The sequence below is a fragment of the Stenella coeruleoalba genome, assembly GCF_951394435.1.
Source record: "Stenella coeruleoalba genome assembly, chromosome: 3".
Classification (NCBI taxonomy): domain Eukaryota; kingdom Metazoa; phylum Chordata; class Mammalia; order Artiodactyla; family Delphinidae; genus Stenella; species Stenella coeruleoalba.
In genome coordinates, this window is record NC_137148.1 from 32328868 (window position 1) to 32336338 (window position 7471).

The 7471-nt window shown below is 42.0% G+C and overlaps 1 pseudogene across 1 annotated transcript; it reads right to left on the bottom strand.

Annotated features, from left to right (window-relative positions):
- Positions 1-206: 206 nt before the first annotated feature.
- LOC307184831 (X-ray repair cross-complementing protein 6-like) lies at positions 207-2263 on the bottom strand (annotated as a pseudogene). Its single transcript has 2 exons — positions 2052-2263; positions 207-1928 (listed from the first exon to the last, which is right to left on the bottom strand). The product of its transcript is annotated as an X-ray repair cross-complementing protein 6-like (transcript).
- Between the last annotated feature and the right edge of the window lie 5208 nt (positions 2264-7471).

Here is a 7471-nt window from a genome sequence, read left to right on the forward strand (position 1 = left end):
GCAACTAAGACCCAACACAGCCAAAAATTAAATAAATATTAAAAAAAAATTTTAATAGCCACACATGTGGCTAGTGGCTACAGTATGGGACAGCCACATTCTAGAGTACCAGGGCCACACATTCTACCTTTGTTTTCTAAACCTCTTAGCAACATGAATTCTAGGCAGGTAATGGTTTTTTTGTTTTTATTTTTAATAGTACAAAGTTAGGGCTCTTTATTCAGACAGTAGAGTAGGGCACAGCACAGTGAGATGGCAATGCGGTCTCCATGGCAACAGAAAGTCTCATAAACAAAGTCCTTGGCTTCTGTCAGGCCGACTCTTCCTGGCTCAGACGAAACATGTTTTAATTTGATAAAAACAAAACCAGGCAGCCTGGCTACAATGTGGAAGGGTAACTGGCTGTATGGTCTCTGGTCAGGCCTTCTGAAGTGCTTGGTGAGAGCATCCAGCAGCTCCTGCTTCTTCATCCCGCTCTTCAGTCTGTACACCCTGCAGGCTTCCTTCAGTGTGGGCACAGTTAGCTTACCCAGTGTGCCTTGCTGACGTGGGCCTTCAGCTCCTCTTCAGATAACTCCACCTTAGGCCTTTTGCTTCCAGAACTTTCATCATCTTGTTTTCACTTGGGAACTTTTTCCTCAGGATTGTAATCTGGTGGGTAGAAAAGTTCCTTAAACTCATCCACCAGGGAGCCCAGTCTTTTGTCCATTACTTCAGCCTTGGGCAATGTCAGATCCATGGCTTGTTCAGGCTCCATCAGATCCAAAGCCAAGGCCTCCATGTTCCTAAAGTGCTGCTGCAGCACTGGGTTCTCAAAGCTGTCACTTCTGTACTTGAAGTGGAGCTTCTGAACAGTAGCCTTCATCTTGTCTACCTGCTCTGGGTTTGCCATGACTTTTTCAGTAAAGGGCACCTTCCGTTTGTCATCAGCATAGGGCAGAAGATGAGCTGGAAGCCTGAGGGAGTCACCTGAATTTTCTGGTCATCCAGCTCCTCTTCCTGTGGCATCAAGGCCACAAAACAAGGGGGGATATTCTGGCAGGGTGTGTATCTGCACACTGTCATGACCTCCTTCTTCAGACACTTGGTGAGTAGAGCACTGAATAGGGTTGAGCTCCCATTTATCAGGGACTCCTCGGGGTACACGAACAGGGAGGGCCTCAGGTAATGGTGCTTCTTCAGCATTATCAAGGTCTTGAAACCGCTGAGAATCAAACCTGGTTCATCAAACCGTTTAAGCTCTTCTGTTTCCTCTTTCTCTAATACAATCTGACAACTCCCATAGGTCTGGGACCTCTTGGTGTTGCTAGGCAAAAGCAAACTGCCTGTATTTACATTAAGTGTCCGGGTCTTGGTTTTCACTGGTTCATTTGTTTCCCGATAAAGCCTCACTGGAGAAGGTTTGAGAGCCTCTGGACCGTATTATAATTGCCAACAGTAAGCGCTACATCTTCGTTGAGCTTAAGCTTCAACCTGTAGAGCACGCGCTTCCTGGTCTCCTTGGCACAAACCTTCCTCAACAGGTCTTTGAGCTTGCTCAACTCCTCAAAGTGGACCCCTATGTCCTCATCCTCTGCTATGCTGATAATATCTCTGTAGAACAAGGATATGTCAAAGCCCCCACGTTTCTTTAGGTGCAACAAGTCAAGGAATATACCTGTGTCACGGAGATCTCCAGCTTTGATCCTGGCCCGGCTGGCTTTGGCACTGTCATTGCTGTGGGGGTCATCTTTATTGGTGAAAAGCATGATCCTCTTATGGCTCATCTTGAACTGGACATCGCTAAAGAGGTTGGCATAGACCCACAGTACTTCACTTAGGGAGTAGTCAGATCCATGGCCAACTAGGTCTTGGAAATGTTTCTTCCCCTCCTGCCCCTTAAAGTGGTCAAGCTCTAGCACTCATTTAGCACCTGGATTACCCAATTCCTGCAAGACGTAAATATTTTTGAAATTCACTGAATTTTTGTCCTTATTGGTACCATAGAACACCACTGCCAAGAGATCTCGATCACTGCTTATGATCTTATTGGTGTATACACTCCAGATATACTGGATGCTAATGTCAAAAGGAGTCGACTCATCTTCATCCTGAGTTTCAAACATGGTCTCGGAAGCATCAATCAAAAAAATCAAACTATGTCTTCCTGAATATTTATAATCTCCACCTGCTTCAAGGCCCTCCTCTTGATCTTCTTCTTCCTCATCACCCTGATTTTTGTAATAAGACTCCCACCCTGACATGTTGGTTGCTTGAGCGCAATGAAGAGATCAATTTGGGCAGAGGTAATGGGGTTTTAAAAGATACTTTTACATTAAATTATATTAGTCATATTGTTATTAAGGCCCAAATCTGGGTTAATGAGAAGATTAACTCACTACTTACTTTGCTCTGAAATTAAGAACAGATTTCGAACCTTCACTTTAAGAGTTGTTAATGTATCAAGACAATGTTTGTTCAAGCTCAGTAAAGTGCAGTGAGGAGGGAAGGGTCCTAGATAAGAAGTTGGAGGGCCGGACCTGGGTCTTAGACCCCCGTCTGCTTCTGACTGGATGTGTACTTCACCTCTGGCCTCAGTTTCTTCATTAGTGAAAGAAGGAGGAGGAGAAGGAGAAGAAGAAAGAGGAGGATGAACTAAAAAGGGAGGAGGGAAGGAGAGAAGAAAGAAAGCGAGAGAGAGAGGGAGGGAAATAGGAAGGAAGAAAAGAAGAAAGAAAGCAGTTGGACTAGATAAATGATTTCAAAATTTCCCTCCAGCTTCCTGCTTTGTGTATTTCAAAGTATGTTATCAGGTGAATAAACATTTAAAATTGTTAAAAAAAAAAAAAAGAACTGATTTGGAAATAATCACTAGAAGATTTATGGGACTAGATCTCTCATTTACAGTGACCAATTTTCTTGGAAAATCTGCCAGACAGCCTGGACTATCATAGGCTAAAGAAGGCATTGGGGCTTTTTGATATTATAATAATCTATGAACTGAAAAGTTAAGGTATTAAATAACTGGCAAAAGAGTAAAAGCAAATGCAGAAAATAAAGGCCATTAATGTAAATTCAATTTCTTGGGGGTAGTGTGATGTAACACATGTGGGCCAAAGGAACTATAATGCTTTGGCAAAAATTCAGAAATTGAGATGTATCCATAGAGACGTAGCAACACCTAAGACTTATAGGGGTTCCAGGTTTTGCAGGCATAGGTTCTCAGTACAGCTGGACAAATGAAGACAAAAATGCAGATGGCTACATAACAATGCAAGAATCAGAGAAGAAGAAAGAATGATCAAAGGATTATCATATGATAGCAAATTTTTAATTGCCGAATGAGAAGTTTGGAAAGAAATGTTTTGAGTTCGGAGTAAGCTAAGTTTACATTGGACAAAGGCAGTAGAAAGAGTGTGTTGTTTGAAGTTACACTGAGATTTGAAGTCTTAGCTCTTCACTACTTAAATCAATTTTTCTTTTTGGCCAAGTTACTTAACCTGGGTTTCAACTTTCTTATCTATAAAATCGGAATAACATTAGCTAACAGGAAAGATTGCTGTGAAGGTTGGCACGGGGCCTAACACCTAATAGGTACTCAGGACTACAAGACTACTCAAGTAGATATGGCTACTAACTACTACCACCAGGATCTTCTGGAAGCAGAACAAATATAAGAAATGTGATTCTGATGGTGATAGGCAGTGAATAAGTGAATTTAACTTGAATAGAGATTGTTGGAAGAAGTAGTAGGGGATAAGTTTAACAGGTAAGATGGGCCTAAATAATTTCTTTTCCTTGAAATCTTGACAAAAGAATTTAGGTTTTACTGTCATTGGTAACGGGAGACAATTGTAGACTCGTGCCAAAAGCAGTGGGTAAGTAGATTCATCAACGGCACCACCAAAGATAAGCTTGGGAAAAGGCAAGGAAAGCAGTTAGGTGGATGTTACAATAATCCCAGTATGAGATAATGACCTTGACGAAGATGGTAGCTGCAGAAATGGAAATAAAAGGGCAAATATGAGATATTTTAAGAAAGTATGGACTAAATTTGAACTTCCCAGCTGTGTGCCCAGGTGTTACAGGTCAGTTGAGATACTGATCCGCAAAGGCCTTGGGGGCTGTGGGGGACCCCTTACCCACCATCAGGCAATAAATTCCAGACACAAGTAGTGTTTTTTCTTTACCCAGCCAATCTCATACTGCCATTTCCTGTGCGGGACATGAAAAATTCTGAACTAAAGTGCTTAATGCCAGTCTGGATATAAGGAAAGAAGGGAAGAAAGAATTATAACGACCACAACACTTTCATTCTTCAAGACAAGATGGGGAGGTGTGGATGGAAATGGCATAGGTAGGGAAGGAAACTAGTTTAGAGAATTTTGTTTTGGGTGTTTCAGGGGCTCTGCATGTGAAATAGTTGTGTGAATAGGTCGTTGGGAAAACAGGATTAGAACAAAGATGAGACATATCTTAGAGATAGAGATTATTTGCAATTGTACTTGATGCCACTTAACTGATAATGGAATACAGTCAACTACATTTGGTTAAAGCACTACTCACAGGATGTGAATTAATGGTTTGCTATCAGCCTGCTCTAACTCCTTTGTCCTTAGGTCTGTTCTAGTAATTATTTTAACCTTCATTGTAGATAAAGATATGGAAGCATTCTGATATTTACAAATCATACAAATATGGGAGAACTAGCTAAAACATTGGCTGATATCATCAAGATTCAGAATGATTCATTGACCCTAATCTAAGAAGATAAAAATAAAGTAAGTGTACCTAACGATGCAAATGCACTTGATGCCACTTAACTATAATATATACTGGGTTGGCCAAAATGTTCATTCGGGTTTTTCCATATATATATATGTGTGTATATATAAACACACACACTCACACACACACTATATATGTTTATAAAATTACTGTGGGTGTAGGTTTTAAGGAAGCCTGAGAAGAAAAAGAGAATGCTTTACCCTTTGCTAAGTAAACTTTTAGTTTCTTTCTTCGGGTCTCTCTTAAATAAGTCACTCCTAACTTGACAAAGATCACAATATTTAATTAAGCCAAGATCCATTTGTTTGCATCACTGTTGTGGGACCGTCTACCTGCCTCCTGAGGAAGGGGCAATAAAGAGCAGCTATTGTGCGAGGAGAAAGCTGAATGAGACAATGCAGTCTCTGTGTTCAGACACGGAACTCTTACCAGGATGCAGGGAGAGAAAAAGGAGCTCTCAAGCCCTCTAAGTATCTGTGTATAATTTCTTCAACAGACCCCATCAAATCAGCAGAAAGTGTGTCTAGCGGCTTCTCCAGGATAATTAAACAAACAAAAATGAAGTAACACAGTTGAGAAAGTTTTACTAAGCCCATAGGAAAGGTGAGAGGGTATCAGAATGGAGCTTTAAGTTTTGTTTACTTCTTGCCTCCAACAGGTAGGCTTTCAAACCACTGCCCCTCTAACACGTAAAAACTGGCTTGTTGTGTGTCAGATAACGCTGAAGGTTTCTGCACATGCCAATGTGTCTTGTTGGTCAATCCAGCTTGTTTATGGAGGCTTGGGCATAAGTGGAGCTACTCTAAAGGAAGTGTCCCACCCCAGGGTGTCCCAGACTTGATTCGGGGACATGGGCAAAGTAGAAGGGGACATGAGCTTCAGTTCCACTCCTGGGCTTTGGAGCTATGTGTTCTCAGCTCAGTGTATTCCCGCCAATTTCCCATTTATTTCCACCTCCTTCTCTTCCACTTCCCCTTTACTCTTGTTCCTCAAAACCTAGAGTGATAGAGAGGTGGTAAAAAAGAAGGGAAATGAGGTCCAGCTTGGGAGTGGCGGAGGGGTTCCACCTTATTTCCTTTTATCTCTCATTTCTAGGGGTGGCTCTGCGCAGGCAAAGAAACAGGTATGGTTGAGTTGATTGTGTTCTGCACAACCCTAGGGGGTGCCATTCACAGTGTGGCATACAGTGAGGAAAACTTCCCAGTGAGAAACCTACCTTATTTGAAAAGCAGGTGCTTTGGAAAAGAGCCTTATCATTTTGACTCATCTGATTTTTTCCTGCTACATTTAATTACTGAAGGGCACCTATTTATAACCATGTTCAGAGAATTTGTTATTTAAAGTACAATTCTCCTGTAAATTTACATTAAAGCCCAAAAGGAAGTTTTATCAGGCCAAGAATTTTGCATTATGTTCCCTCTTGGCTGTAATCCACCCCTCCACCCCTCACTTTTTCAGTCATCCTGAGGGTATATGCTGCTGAGATCCTTCAGGACTCTTACATGCTGTTTCACAATCCAGAAACTGTTAATCACTTCACTGTTGGTTTTTCTTTCCCCCCTCTGGTTCAAATAATCCCAAGTCTCCTAGGTTGTCCCAGAGTTTTTCTTTTCAGTCTATTTCAACAATTTTCTTAAAGCTGTCAAATGCTGGAATCCAGAGTTAATTTCTTAAAAATTCATTTTTAAAAAGTGTATGTGTGCGCATGAATTGGGGGAGTGGGTTCTTTCATTTTGTACAGGAATATTTTCCCAACTCAAAATGAGACATATGTCATAATAACTATAAATCTCTGCACTAAACAAGTTGTTAGTAATTATTTGTCAATGTTTGTGGGTGTGTGTGTGTGTCTTTGGGAGAGTGAGGTAGAGGAGATGGAGAACATGATTTATCAGGTTTCTCTGAGAGAGAAGCAAGAATAAGATGACGGTTAGTTAGATGGTTAGTTCTGTGAATTTTTTTTTTTTTTTTTTTTTGCGGTACGCGGGCCTCTCACTGTCGTGGCCTCTCCCGTTGCGGAGCACAGGCTCCGGACGCCCAGGCTCAGCGGCCAGGGCTCACGGGCCCAGCCGCTCCGCGGCATGTGGGATCTTCCTGGACCAGGGCACGAACCCGTGTCCCCTGCATCGGCAGGCAGACTCTCAAACACTGCGTCACCAGGGAAGCCCAGACCTGTGAATTTTTGAATGAGTTCTAGCTGAGAATTCATTATGGTCTCACATGACCCAACAGCCCCTTAGACAAGAGACGGCAGAGCAGGGAGTCGCATTTAGGGACACCTGAGAGAAGAGGCTTCCTGGATTGGGATGTCCCAGCAGGATGAGGAGGGACAGGCTTTTGTACAGCTTGGCAAGCAGAGTTAGTAGCTACTAGAGGATCCTTCTTCAAAGAAGACTGCATGTAAGACTTGGAGGGGGCCATTTCGTTTAATTCTACTAGAAGAATTCTAATTTCTTCTTTAGAAATAGAGACGCAGGCGTAGAGAGCAAACGTATGGATACCAAGGGGGAAAGTGAGGGGGTGGGATGAATTGGGAGATTGGGATTTACATATATACACTATTGATACTATGTATAAAATAGATAACTAACGAAAACCTACTGTACTCAATGCTTTAGGTACTCAGTGCTCTGTGCTGACCTAAATGGGAAGGAAATCCAAAAAAGAGGGGATGTACATATACATATAGCTGATGCACTTTGCT